A 15,919-nucleotide genomic window follows, 5' to 3' on the forward strand; every position below is an offset into this window, starting at 1 on the left:
AGTAATGAAGACAGAGGGAGAAATGAAGAAATGGTGGACTGATCGCAGAAAGAGAACTGAATGCAGATGGAGTAATTAAGACAGAGAGAGGACTGAAGATAGGATGAACTGATGACAGAAAGAGAACTGAATGCAGATGGAGTAATGAAGACAGAGGGAGAAATGAAGAAACGGTGGACTGATCACAGAAAGAGAACTGAATGCAGATTGAGTAATGAAGACAGAGGGAGAAATGAAGAAAGGGTGGACTGAAGACACAGAGAGAGCTAAAGTCAGAGGGAGAACTGAAGGCAGGGTGAACTGATCACAGAAAGAGAACTGAATGCAGATGGAGTAATGAAAACACAGGGCGAACTGAAGAAAGGGTGGACTGATCACAGAAAGAGAACTGAATGCAGATGGAGTAATGAAGACAGAGGGAGAAATGATGAAAGGGTGGACTGGAGACAATAAGAGATCTAAAGTCAGAGGTTGACTGTCGACAGAGAGAAAACTGAAGTCAGAGGGAGAACTGAAGGCAGGGTGAACTGATCACAGAAAGAGAACTGAATGCAGATGGAGTAATGAGGACAGCGGGAGAAATGAAGATAGTGTGGACTGAAGACAAAGAGAGATTTAAGTCAGAGGGAGTCTGTCGACATAGAGAAAACTGATGTCAGAGGGAGAACTGAAGACAGGGTGAACTGATGACAGAAATAGAACTGACGACAGATGGAGTAATGAAGACAGGGGGGAGAAATGAAGACCGGGTGGACTGATCACAGAAAGTGAACCGTATGCAGATGGAGAAATTAAGACAGAGGGAGAAATGATGAAAGGGTGTACTGAAGACACAGAGAGATCTAAAGTCAGAGGGAGACTGTTGACAGAGAGAGAGCTGAAGTCAGAGGGAGAACTGAAGAAAGGGCGGACTGAAGAATCAGAGATATATATGGGCGGCACAGTGGCGCAGTGGTTCGCACCACAGCCTCACAGCTCCAGGGACCCGGGTTCGATTCCGGGTACTGCCTGTGTGGAGTTTGCAAGTTCTCCCTGTGTCTGCATGGGTTTTCTCCGGGTGCTCCGGTTTCCTCCCACAAGCCTAAAGACTTGCAGGTTGATAGGTAAATTGGCCATTATAAATTGACACTAGTATAGGTAGGTGGTAGGGAAATATAGAGACAGGTGGGGATGTTTGGTAGGAATGTAGGATTCGTATAAATGGGTGGTTGATGTTCGGCACAGACTCGGTGGGCCGAAGGGCCTGTTTCAGTGCAGTATCTCTAATCTAATAAAGTCAGAGGGAGAACGTCGACAGAGAGAACTGAAGTCAGAGGGAGTAATGAAGACAGCGGGAGAATTGAAGAAAGGGTGGACTGATCACAGAAAGAGAACTGAATGCAGATGGAGTAATGAAGACAGAGGGAGAAATGAAGAAAGGGTGAACTGATCAGAGAAAGAGAACTGAATGCAGATGGAGTAATGAAGACAGATGGAGAAAAGAAGAAAGGGTGGACTGAAGACAAAAAGAGATCTAAAGTCAGAGGGCGACTGTCGACAGAGGGAAAACTGAAGTCAGAGGCAGAACTGAAGACAGGGTGATCTGATGACAGAAAGAGATCTGACGACAGATGGAGTAATGAAGACAGAGGGAGAAATTAAGACAGGATGGACTGATTCAGAAAGTGAACTGAATGCAGATGGAGTAATGAAGACAGAGGGAGAAATGATGAAAGGGTGGACTGAAGACACAGAGAGATTTAATGTCAGAGGGAGACTGTTGACAGGGAGAGGGCGCTGAAGTCAGAGGGAGAACTGAAGACAGGGTGAACTGATCACAGAAAGAGAAGTGAAGACAGATGGAGTAATGGAGACAGAGGGAGAAATGAAGAAAGAGTGGACTGATCGCAGAAAGAGAACTGAATGCAGATGGAGTAATATAGACAGAGGGAGAAATGAAGAAACGTTGGACTGAAGACAAAAAGAGATCTAAAGTCAGAGGGTGACTGTCGACAGAGAGAAAACTGAAGTCAGAGGGAGAACTGAAGGCAGGGTGAACTGATGTCTTTAAGAGAACTGTTGACAGAGAGAGAGCTGAAGTCAGAGGGAGAACTGAAGAAAGGGTGGACTGAAGACACAGAGAAATATAAAGTCAGAGGTAGACTGTCGACAGACAGAAGTGAAGTCAGAGGGAGAAATGAAGAAAGGGTGGACTGATCACAGAAAGTGAACTGAATGCAGATGGAGTAATGAGGACAGAGGGAGAAATGAAGAAAGGGTGGACTGAAGACACAGAGAGATCTAAAGTCAGAGGGAGACTGTTGACAGAGAGAGAGATCAAGTCATAGGGAGAACAGAACAAAGGGTGGACTGAAACAACGAGATATTTAAAGTCAGAGGGAGACTGTCGACAGAGAGAACCGAAGTCAGGGTGGACTGATCACAGAAAGTGAACTGAATGCAGATGGAGTAAAGAAGACAGAGGGAGAAATGACGAAAGGGTGAACTGATCACAGAAAGAGAACTGAATGCAGATGGAGTAATGAAGACAGAGCGCGAAATGAAGAATGGGTGGACTGAAGACACAGAGAGATCTAAAATCAGAGGGAGACTGCCGACAGAGAGAGAACAGAATTCAGAGGAAGTACTGAAGACAGGGTGAATTGATCACAAAACGAGAACTGAAGACCGATGGAGTAATGAAGACAGAGGGAGAAATGAAGACAGGGTGAACTGATCACAGAAAGAGAACTGAATGCAGATGGATTAATGAAGAAAGAGGGAGAAATGAAGAAAGGGTGGACTGAAGACAAAAAGAGATCTAAAGTCAGAGGGAGTCTGTCGACAGAGAGAGAACTGAGGTCAGAGGGAGATCTGAAGATTGGGTGAACTGATGACCGAAAGAGAACAGACGACAGATGGAGTAATGAAGACAGAGGGAGAAATGAAGACAGGGTGGACTGATCACAGAAAGTGAACTGAATGCAGATGGATTAATGAGGACAGAGGGAGAAATGAAGAAAGGGTGGACTGGAGACACAGAGAGATCTAAAGTCAGAGGGAGACTGTTGACAGAGAGAGAGATGAAGTCATAGGGAGAACAGAATAAAGGGTGGACTGAAGACAAAGAGAGATTTAAAGTCAGAGTGAGACTGTCGACAGAGAGAACTGAAGTCAGAGGGAGAACTGAAGACAGGGTGAACTGATCACAAAAATAGAACGGAAGACAGATGGAGTAATGAAGACAGCGGGAGAATTGAAGAAAGGGTGGACTGATCACAGAAAGTGAACTGAATGCAGATGGACTAATGAAGACAGAGGGAGAAATGAAGAAAGGGTGAACTGATCACAGAAAGGGAACTGAATGCAGATGGAGTAATGAAGACAGCGGGCGAAATGAAGAAAGGGTGGACTGAAGGCACAGAGAGCTCTGAAATCAGAGGGAGACTGCCGGCAGAGAGAACTGAAGTCAGAGGAAGTACTGAAGACAGGGTGAACTGATCACAAAAAGAGGACTGAAGACCGATGGAGTAATGAAGACAGAGGGAGAAATGACAAAAGGGTGGAAAGATCACAGAAAGAGAACTGAATGCAGATGGAGTAATGAAGACAGAGGGAGAAATGATGACAGGGTGAACTGATCACAGAAAGAGAACTGAATGCAGATGGATTAATGAAGGCAGATATAGAAATGAAGAAAGGGTGGACTGAAGACAAAAAGAGAACTAACGTCAGAGGGCGACTGTCAACAGAGAGAAAACTGAATTCAGAGGGAGAACTGAAGAGAGGGTGATCTGATGACAGAAAGACGACTGACGACAGATGGAGTAATGAAGACAGAGCGAGAAATTAAGACAGGATGGACTGATCACAGAAAGTGAACTGAATGCAGATGGAGTAATGAAGACAGAGGGAGAAATGAAGAAAGGGTGGACTGAAGACAAAGAGAGTTTTAATGTCAGAGGGAGACTATTGACAGAGAGAGAGCTGAAGTCAGAGGAAGTACTGAAGACAGGGAGAACTGATCACAAAAAGAGGACTGAAGACATATGGAGTAATGAAGACAGAGGAAGAAATGACGAAAGGGTGGAAAGATCACAGAAAGAGAACTGAATGCAGATGGAGTAATGAAGACAGAGGGAGAAATGAAGAGAGGGTGAACTGATCACAGAAAGAGAACCGAATGCAGATGGATTAATGAAGACAGAGGGAGAAATGAAGAAAGGGTGGACTGAAGACAAAAAGAGATCTAAAGTCAGAGGGAGGCTGTCGACAGAGAGAGAACTGAGGTCAGAGGGAGATCTGAAGACTGGGTGAACTGATGACCGAAAGAGAACAGACGACCGATGGAGTAACGAAGACAGAGGGAGAAATGAAGACAGGGTGGACTGATCACAGAAAGTGAACTGAATGCAGATGGAGTAATGAAGACAGAGGGAGAAATGAAGAAAGGGTGGACTGAAGACACAGAGAGATCTAAAGTCAGAGAGAGACTGTTGAAAGAGAGAGAGCTGAAGTCATAGGGAGCACAGAATAAAGTGTGGACTGAAGCCAAAGAGATATTTAAAGTCAGAGTGAGACTGTCGACAGAGAGAACTGAAGTCAGAGGGAGAACTGAAGACAGGGTGAACTGAGCACAAAAATAGAACTGAAGAGAGATGGACTAATGAAGACAGAGGGCGAAATGAAGAAAGGGAGGACTGAAGACACAGAGAGATCTAAAATCAGAGGGAGACTGCCGACAGAGAGAGAACAGAATTCAGAGGAAGTACTGAAGACAGGGTGAACTGATCACAAAAAGAGGACTGAAGACCGATGGACTAATGAAGACAGAGGGAGAAATGACGAAATGGTGGACTGAAGACACAGAGAGATCTAAAGTCAGAGGGAGACTGTCGACAGGGAGAGAACTGAAGTCAGAGGGAGAACTGAAGGGAGGGTGAACTGATCACAGCAAGAGAACAGAATGCAGATGGAGTAATGAGGACAGAGGGAGAAATGAAGAAAGGATGGACTGAAGACACAGAGAGATCTACAGTCAGAGGGAGTCTGTCGACAGAGAGAGCACTGAGGTCAGAGGGAGAACTGAAGACAGTGTGAATTGATGACCGAAAGAGAACAGACGACAGATGGAGTAATGAAGACAGTGGGAGAAATGAAGACAGTTTGGACTGATCACAGAAAGAGAACTGAATGCAGATGGAGTAATGAGGACAGAGGGAGAAATGAAGACAGGGTGAACTGATCACAGAAAGAGAACTGAATGCAGATGGATTAATGAAGACAGATATAGAAATGAAGAAAGGTTGGACTGAAGACAAAAAGAGATCTAAAGTCAGAGGGTGACTGTCGACAGATAGAAAACTGAAGTCAGAGGGAGAACTGAAGACAGGGTGATCTGATGACAGAAAGAGAACTGACGACAGATGGAGTAATGAAGACAGAGGGAGAAATTAAGACAGGATGGACTGATCACAGAAAGTGAACTGAATGCAGATGGAGTAATGAAGACAGAGGGAGAAATGAAGAAAGGGCGGACTGAAGACACAGAGAGATTTAATGTCAGAGGGAGACTGTTGACAGAGAGAGAGCTGAAGTCATAGGGAGAACAGAATAAAGGGTGGACTGAAGACAAAGAGAGATGTAAAGTCAGAGGGAGACTGTTGACAGAGAGAGAGCAGAAGTCAGAGGGAGAAATGAAGACAGGGTGAACTGATCACAGAAAGAGAAGTGAAGACAGATGGAGTAATGAAGACAGAGGGAGAAATGAAGACAGAGTGGACTGATCACAGAAAGTGAACTGAATGCAGATGGAGTAATGAAGACAGAGGGAGAAATGAAGAAAGGGCGGACTGAAGACACAGAGAGATTTAATGTCAGAGGTAGACTGCTGACAGAGAGAGAGCTGAGGTCAGAGGGAGAAATGAAGACAGGGTGAACTGATCACAGAAAGAGAAATGAAGTCAGATGGAGTAATGAAGACAGAGGGAGAAATGAAGAAAGAGTGGACTGATCGCAGCAAGAGAACTGAATGCAGATGGAGTAATGTAGAAAGAGGGAGAAATGAAGAAAGGTTGGACTGAAGACAAAAAGAGATCTAAAGTCAGAGGGAGACTGTCGACAGAGAGAAAACTGAAGTCAGAGGGAGAACTGAAGACAGGGTGAATTGATCACAAAATGAGAACTGAAGACCGATGGAGTAATGAAGACAGAGGGAGAAATGAAGACAGGGTGAACTGATCACAGAAAGAGAACTGAATGCAGATGGATTAATGAAGAAAGAGGGAGAAATGAAGAAAGGGTGGACTGAAGACAAAAAGAGATCTAAAGTCAGAGGGAGTCTGTCGACAGAGAGAGAACTGAGGTTAGAGGGTGATCTGAAGATTGGGTGAACTGATGACCGAAAGAGAGCCGACGACTGATGGAGTAATGAAGACAGCGGGAGAATTGAAGAAAGGGTGGACTGATCACAGAAAGTGAACTGAATGCAGATGGACTAATGAAGACAGAGGGAGAAATGAAGAAAGGGTGAACTGATCACAGAAAGAGAACTGAATGCAGATGGAGTAATGAAGACAGAGGGCGAAATGAAGAAAGGGAGGACTGAAGACACAGAGAGATCTAAAATCAGAGCGAGACTGACGACAGAGAGAGAACAGAATTCAGAGGAAGTACTGAAGACAGGGTGAACTGATCAGAAAATGAGAACTGAAGACCGATGGAGTAATGAAGACAGAGGAGAAATGACGAAAGTGTGGAAAGATCACAGAAAGAGAACTGAGTGCAGATGGAGTAATGAAGACAGAGGGAGAAATGAAGACAGGGTGAACTGATCACAGAAAGAGAACTGAATGCAGATGGATTAATGAAGACAGAGGGAGAAATGAAGAAAGGGTGGACTGAAGACAAAAAGAGATCTAAAGTCAGAGGGAGGCTGTCGACAGAGAGAGAATTGAGGTCAGAGGGAGATCTGAAGACTGGGTGAACTGATGACCGAAAGAGAACAGACGACAGATGGAGTAATGAAGACAGAGGGAGAAATGAAGACAGGGTGGACTGATCACAGAAAGTGAACTGAATGTAGATGGAGTAATGAGGACAGAGGGAGAAATGAAGAAAGGGTGGACTGAAGACACAGAGAGATCTAAAGTCAGAGGGAGACTGTTGAAAGAGAGAGAGCTGAAGTCATAGGGAGAACAGAATAAAGTGTGGACTGAAGACAAAGAGATATTTATAGTCAGAGTGAGACTGTCGACAGAGAGAACTGAAGTCAGAGGGAGAACTGAAGACAGGGTGAACTGAGCACAAAAATAGAACTGAAGACAGATGGAATAATGAAGACAGAGGGCGAAATGAAGAAAGGGAGGACCGAAGACACAGAGAGATCTAAATTCAGAGAGAGACTGCCGACAGAGAGAGAACGGAATTCAGAGGAAGTACTGAAGACAGGGTGAACTGATCACAAAAAGAGTACTGAAGACCGATGGAGTAATGAAGACAGAGGGAGAAATGACGAAAGGGTGGAAAGATCACAGAAAGAGAACTTAATGCAGATGGAGTAATGAAGACAGAGGGAGAAATAAAGACAGGGTGAACTGATCACAGAAAGAGAACTGAATGCAGATGGATTAATGAAGACAGATGGAGAAATGAAGAAAGGGTGGACTGAAGACAAAAAGAGATCTAAAGTCAGAGGGCGACTGTCGACAGATAGAAAACTGAAGTCAGAGGGAGAACTGAAGACAGGGTGATCTGATGACAGAAAGAGAACTGACGACAGATGGAGTAATGAAGACAGAGGGAGAAATTAAGACAGGATGGACTGATCACAGAAAGTGAACTGAATGCAGATGGAGTAATGAAGACAGAGGGAGAAATGAAGAAAGGGCGGACTGAAGACACAGAGAGATTTAATGTCAGAGGGAGACTGTTGACAGAGAGAGAGCTGAAGTCAGAGGGAGAAATGAAGACAGGGTGAACTGATCACAGAAAGAGAAGTGAAGACAGATAGATAATGAAGACAGAGGGAGAAATGAAGAAAGAGTGGACTGATCGCAGAAAGAGAACTGAATGCAGATGGAGTAATGTAGACAGAGGGAGAAATGAAGAAAGGTTGGACTGAAGACAAAAAGAGATCTAAAGTCAGAGGGTGACTGTCGACAGAGAGAAAACTGAAGTCAGAGGGAGAACTGAAGACAGGGTGAACTGATGACCGAAAGAGAACTGACGACAGATGGAGTAATGAAGACAGAGGGAGAAATTAAGACAGGATGGACTGATCACAGAAAGTGAACTGAATGCAGATGGAGTAATGAAGACAGAGGGAGAAATGAAGAAAGGTTGGACTGAAGACAAAAAGAGATCTAAAGTCAGAGGGTGACTGTCGACAGAGAGAAAACTGAAGTCAGAGGGAGAACTGAGGGCAGTGTGAACTGATCACAAAAAGAGAACTGAAGACAGATGGAGTAATGAAGACAGAGGGAGAAATGATGAAAGGGTGGATTGATCACAGAAAGTGAAATGAATGCAGATGGAATAATGAAGACAGAGGGAAAAATGAAGAAAGGGTGGACTGATCGCAGAAAGAGAACTGAATGCAGATGGAGTAATGAAGACAGAGGGAGAAATGAAGAAAGGGTGGACTGATCGCAGAAAGAGAACTGAATGCAGATGGAATAATGAAGACAGAGGGAGAAATGACGAAAGGGTGGAAAGATCACAGAAAGAGAACTGAATGCAGATGGAGTAATGAAGACAGAGGGAGAAATGGAGACAGGGTGGACTGAAGACAAAAGAGAGATCTAAAGTCAGAGGGTGACTGTCGGCAGAGAGAAAACTGAAGTCAGAGGGAGAACTGAAGACAGGGTGAACTGATGACCGAAAGAGAACTGACGACAGATGGAGTAATGAAGACAGAGGGAGAAATGAAGAAAGGGTGGACTGAAGACACAGAGAGATCTAAACTCAGAGGGAGACGGTCGACAGAGAGAACTGAAGTCAGAGGGAGAACTGAAGACAGGGTGAACTGATCACAAAAATAGAACTGAAGACAGATGGAGTAATGAAGACAGCGGGAGAAATGAAGAAAGGGTGCCTGATCGCTGAAAGAGAACTGAATACAGATCGAGTAATGAAGACAGAGAGAGAAATGAAGAAAGGGTGGACTGAAGACACAGAGAGTTCTAAAGTCAGAGGGAGACGGTCGACAGAGAGAACTGAAGTCAGCGGGAGAACTGAAGACACGGTGAACTGATCACAAAAATAGAACTGAAGACAGATGGAGTAATGAAGACAGCGGGAGTAATGAAGAAAGGGTGCCTGATCACAGAAAGAGAACTGAATGCAGATGGAGTAATGAAGAAAGAGAGCGAAATGAAGAAAGTTTGGACTGAAGACACAGAGGCATCTAAAGTCAGAGGGAGACTGCCGACAGAGAGTGAATTGATGTCAGAGGGAGAACTGAAGACAGGGTGAACTGATGACCGAAAGAGAACTGACGACAGATGGAGTAATGAAGACAGAATGAGAAATGAAGACAGGGTGGACAGATCACAGAAAGAGAACTGAATGCAGATGGAGTAATGAAGACAGAGGGAGAAATGAAGAAAGGTGGACTGAAGACACAGAGAGATCTAAAGTCAGAGGGAGACTGTTGACAGAGAGAGAGCTGAAGTCAGAGGGAGAAGTGAAGAAAGGGTGGACTGAAGACACAGAGGCATCTAAAGTCAGAGGGAGACTGCCGACAGAGAGTGAATTGATGTCAGAGGGAGAACTGAAGACAGGGTGAACTGCTCACAAAAAGAGTACTGAAGACAGATGGAGTAATGAAGACAGAGGGCGAAATGAAGAAAGGGTGGACTGATCGCAGAAAGAGAACTGAATGAAGTTGGAGCAATGAAGACAGAGGGAGAAACGAAGAAAGGGTGGACTGATCACAGAAAGAGAACTGAATGCCGATTGAGAAATCAAGACAGAGGGCGAAATGAAGAATGGGTGGACTGAAGACACAGAGAGAATTATAGTCAGAGGGAGACTGTCGACAGAGAGAGTGCTGAAGTCAGAGGGAGAACTGAAGACACGGTGAACTGATGACAGAAAGAGAGCTGAATGCAGATGTAGCAATGAAGTCAGAGAGAGAACTGAAGACTGGATGAACTGATCGCAGAAAGTGAACTGAAAGTAGATGGAGTATTGAAGACAGAGGGAGAAATGAAGAAAGGTGGACTGAAGGCACAGAGAGATCTAAAGTCAGAGGGAGACTGTTGACAGAGAGAGAGCTGAAGTAAGAGGGCAACTGTAGAAAGGGTGGACTGAAGACACAGAAATATATAAAGTCAGAGGGAGGCAGTCGACAGAGAGAACTGACGTCAGATGGAGAACTGAAGACAGGGTGAACTGATCACAAAAAGAGAACTGAAGACAGATGGAGTAATGAAGACAGAGGGAGAAATGAAGAAAGGGTGGACTGAAGACCAAAATAGATCTAAAGTCAGAGGGTGACGGTCGACAGAGAGAAAACTGAATTCAGAGGGAGAACTGAAGACAGGGTGAACTGATGACAGAAAGATAACTGACGACAGATGGAGTAATGAAGACAGAATGAGAAATGAAGACAGGGTGGACAGATCACAGAAAGAGAACTGAATGCAGATGGAGTAATGAAGACAGAGGGAGAAATGAAGAAAGGTGGACTGAAGACACAGAGAGATCTAAAGTCAGAGGGAGACTGTTGACAGAGAGAGAGATGAAGTCAGAGGGAGAACTGAAGAAAGGGTGGACTGAAGACACAGAGAGATGTACGGTCAGAGGGAGGCAGTCGACAGAGAGAACAGAAGTCAGAGGGAGAATTGAAGACAGGGTGAACTGATCACAAAAAGAGATCTGAAGACTGATGGAGTAATGAGGAGTGAGGGAGAAATGAAGAAAGGGTGGACTGATCACAGAAAGGGAACTGAATGCAGGTTGAGAAATCAAGACAGAGGGAGAAATGAAGAAAGGGTGAACTGATCACAAAATGAGAACTTAAGGCAGATGGATTAATGAAGACAGAGGAAGAAATCAAGAAAGGGTGGACTGAAGACACAGAGAGATCTAAAGTCATAAGGAGACTGTCGACAGAGGGAAAACTGAAGTCAGAGGGAGAACTGAAGGCAGGTTGAACTGATCACAGAAAGAGAACTGAATGCAGATGTCGTAATGAAGACAGAGAGAGAACTGAAGACAGGATGAACTGATCACAGAAGGAGAACTGAATGCAGATGGAGTAATGAAGACAGAGGGGGAAATGAAGCAAGGGCGGACTGAAGACACAGAGAGATCCAAAATCAAAGAGAGACTTTCGAAAGAGAGAGAACTGAAGCCAGATGGAGAACTGAAGACAGGGTGAACTGATCACAAAAAGAGAACTGCGGATAGCTGACGTATTGAAGACAGAGGGAGAAATGAAGAAATTGTGGACTAATCACAGAAAGAGAACTGAATGCAGATGGAGTAATGAAGACAGAGGGAGAAATGAAGAAAGGGTGGACTGAAGACGCAGAGAAATCTAAAGTCAGAGGGAGACTGTCGACGGAGGGAGAACAGAAGGCAGGGTGAACTGATCACAGAAAGAGAACTGAATTCAGATGGAGTAATGAAGACGGAGGGAGAAGTGAGGACAGGGTGAACACATCACAGAAGGAGAACTGAATGCAGATGGAGTAATGAAGACAGAGGGGGAAATGAAGCAAGGGTGGACTGAAGACACAGAGAGATCCAAAATCAAAGGGAGACTTTCGAAAGAGAGAGAACTGAAGTCAGATGGAGAACTGAAGACAGGGTGAACTGATCACAAAAAGAGAACTGAGGATAGATGACGTATTGAAGACAGAGGGAGAAATGAAGAAATTGTGGACTAATCACAGAAAGAGAACTGTATGCAGATGGAGTAATGAAGACAGAGGGAGAAATGAAGAAAGGGTGGACTGAAGACACAGAGAAATCTAAAGTCAGAGGGAGACTGTCGACGGAGGGAGAACAGAAGGCAGGGTGAACTGATCACAGAAAGAGAACTGAATTCAGATTGAGTAATGAAGACAGAGGGGAAGTGAAGACAGGGTGAACTGATCACAGAAAGGGAACTGAATGCAGATGGAGTAATGAAGACAGAGGGAGAAATGAAGAAAGGGTGGACTGAAGAGAAAAGAGATCTAAAGTCAGAGGGCGACTGTCGACAGAGAGAAGACTGAAGTCAGAGGGAGAACTGAAGACAGGGTGAACTGATCACAAAAAGAGAACTGAGGATAGATGACGTATTGAAGACAGAGGGAGAAATGAAGAAATTGTGGACTAATCACAGAAAGAGAACTGAATGCAGATGGAGTAATGAAGACAGAGGGAGAAATGAAGAAAGGGTGGACTGAAGACACAGAGAAATCTAAAGTCAGAGGGAGACTGTCGACGGAGGGAGAACAGAAGGCAGGGTGAACTGATCACAGAAAGAGAACTGAATTCAGATTGAGTAATGAAGACAGAGGGGAAGTGAAGACAGGGTGAACTGATCACAGAAAGGGAACTGAATGCAGATGGAGTAATGAAGACAGAGGGAGAAATGAAGAAAGGGTGGACTGAAGAGAAAAGAGATCTAAAGTCAGAGGGCGACTGTCGACAGAGAGAAGACTGAAGTCAGAGGGAGAACTGAAGACAGGGTGAACTGATCACAGAAACAGTACTGACGACAGATGGAGTAATGAAGACAGAGGGAGATATGAAGAAAGAGTGGACTGATCACAGAAAGAGAACTGAATGCAGATGGAGTAATGAAGACAAAGGGAGAAATGAAGAAAGGTTTGACTGAAGACAAAAAGAGATCTAAAGTCAGAGGGAGACTGTCGACAGGGAGAAAACTGATGTCAGAGGGAGAACTGAAGACAGGGTGAACTGATGACGGAAAGAGAACTGACGACAGATGGAGCAATGAAAACAGAGGGAGAAATGAAGACAGGGTGGACTGATCACAGAAAGTGAACTGAATGCAGATGGACTAATGAAGACAGAGGGAGAAATGAAGAAAGGGTGGACTGAAGACACAGACAGATCTAAAGTCAGAGGGAGACAGTTGAAAGAGAGAGAGCTGAAGTCAGAGGGAGAACTGAAGAAAGGGTGGACTGAAGACACAGAGAGATATAAAGTCAGAGGGAGACTGTCGACAGACAGAACTGAAGTCAGAGGGAGAACTGAAGACAGGGTGAACTGCTCACAAAAAGTCAACTGAATGCAGATGGAGTAATGAAGACAGAGGGAGAAATGAAGAAAGGGTGGACTGATCACAGAAAGAGAACTGAATGCAGATTGAGAAATCAAGAAAGAGGGCGAAATGAAGAAAGGGGGGACTGAAGACACAGAGAGATCTAAAGTCGGAAGGAGACTGTCGACAGAGAGAGAGCTGAAGTCAGAGGGAGAACTGAAGGCAGGATGAACTGATCACAGAAAGTGAACTGAATGCAGATGGAGTAATGAAGACAGAGGGAGAACTGAAGAAAGAGTGGACTGATGACACAGACAGATCTAAAGTCAGAGGGAGACTGTTGAAAGAGAGAGAGCTGAAGTCAGAGGGAGAACTGAAGAAAAGGTGGAGTGAAGACACAGAGAGATATATAGTCAGAGGGAGACTGTCGACAGACAGAACTGAAGTCAGAGGGAGAACTGAAGACAGGGTGAACTGATCACAGAAACAGTACTGACGACAGATGGAGTAATGAAGACAGAGGGAGATATGAAGAAAGAGTGGACTGATCACAGAAAGAGAACTGAATGCAGATGGAGTAATGAAGACAAAGGGAGAAATGAAGAAAGGTTTGACTGAAGACAAAAAGAGATCTAAAGTCAGAGGGAGACTGTCGACAGGGAGAAAACTGATGTCAGAGGGAGAACTGAAGACAGGGTGAACTGATGACGGAAAGAGAACTGACGACAGATGGAGCAATGAAAACAGAGGGAGAAATGAAGACAGGGTGGACTGATCACAGAAAGTGAACTGAATGCAGATGGACTAATGAAGACAGAGGGAGAAATGAAGAAAGGGTGGACTGAAGACACAGACAGATCTAAAGTCAGAGGGAGACAGTTGAAAGAGAGAGAGCTGAAGTCAGAGGGAGAACTGAAGAAAGGGTGGACTGAAGACACAGAGAGATATAAAGTCAGAGGGAGACTGTCGACAGACAGAACTGAAGTCAGAGGGAGAACTGAAGACAGGGTGAACTGCTCACAAAAAGTCAACTGAATGCAGATGGAGTAATGAAGACAGAGGGAGAAATGAAGAAAGGGTGGACTGATCACAGAAAGAGAACTGAATGCAGATTGAGAAATCAAGAAAGAGGGCGAAATGAAGAAAGGGGGGACTGAAGACACAGAGAGATCTAAAGTCGGAAGGAGACTGTCGACAGAGAGAGAGCTGAAGTCAGAGGGAGAACTGAAGGCAGGATGAACTGATCACAGAAAGTGAACTGAATGCAGATGGAGTAATGAAGACAGAGGGAGAACTGAAGAAAGAGTGGACTGATGACACAGACAGATCTAAAGTCAGAGGGAGACTGTTGAAAGAGAGAGAGCTGAAGTCAGAGGGAGAACTGAAGAAAAGGTGGAGTGAAGACACAGAGAGATATATAGTCAGAGGGAGACTGTCGACAGACAGAACTGAAGTCAGAGGGAGAACTGAAGACAGGGTGAACTGCTCACAAAAAGTGAACTGAATGCAGATGGAGTAATGAAGACAGAGGGAGAAATGAGTAAAGGGTGGACTGATCACAGAAAGAGAACTGAATGCAGATTGAGAAATCAAGAAAGAGGGCGAAATGAAGAAAGGGTGGACAGAAGACACAGAGAGATCTAAAGTCAGAAGGAGACTGTCGACAGAGAGAGAGAGCTGAAGTCAGAGGGAGAACTGAAGGCAGGATGAACTGATCACAGAAAGTGAACTGAATGCAGATGGAGTAATGAAGACAGAGGGAGAACTGAAGAAAGGGTGGACTGAAGACACAGACAGATGTAAAGTCAGAGGGAGACTGTCGACAGACAGAACTGAAGTCAGAGGGATAACTGAGGACAGGGTGAACTGCTCACAAAAAGTGAACTGAATGCAGGTGGAGAAATGAAGACATAGGGAGAAATGAGGAAAGGGTGGACTGATCACAGAATGAGAACTGAATGCAGATTGAGAAATCAAGACAGAGGGCGATTTGAAGAAGGGGTGGTCTGAAGACACAAAGAGATCTAAAGTCAGAAGGAGACTGTCGACAGAGAGAGAGCTGAAGTCAGAGGGAGAACTGAAGGCAGGTTTGACTGATCACAGAAAGTGAACTGAATGCAAATGGAGTAATGAAGACAGAGGGAGAAATGAAGAAATGGTGGACTGAAGACACACAGAGATCTAAAGTCAGAGGGAGACTGTTGACACAGAGAGAGCTGAAGTCAGAGGGTGAACTGATGAAAGGGTGGACTGAAGACACAGTGAGATATAAAGTCAGAGGCAGACCGTCCACAGAGAGAACTGAAGTCAGAGGGAAAACTGAAGACAGGTTGAACTGAACACAAAAAGAGAACTGAAGACAGATGGAGTAATGAAGACAGAGGGAGAAATGAAGAAAGGGTGGACTGATCGCAGAAAGAGAACTGAATGCAGATGGAATAATGAAGACAGGGAGAGGACTGTAGACAGGACGAACTGATCACTGAAAGAGAACTGAATGCAGATGGAGTAATGAAGACAGAGGGAGAAATGAAGAAAGGGAGAACTGAAGATACAGAGATATTTAAAGTCAGAGGGAGTCTGCCGACAGAGAGAGAGCTAAAGTCAGAGGGAGAACTGAAGGCAGGGTGAACTGATCACAGAAAGAGAACTGAATGCAGATGGAGCAATGAAAACAGAGGGAGAACTGAAGAAAGGGTGGACTGATGACACAGA

Source organism: Heterodontus francisci, unplaced genomic scaffold (assembly GCF_036365525.1).
Source record: "Heterodontus francisci isolate sHetFra1 unplaced genomic scaffold, sHetFra1.hap1 HAP1_SCAFFOLD_348, whole genome shotgun sequence".
Classification (NCBI taxonomy): Eukaryota; Metazoa; Chordata; class Chondrichthyes; order Heterodontiformes; family Heterodontidae; genus Heterodontus; species Heterodontus francisci.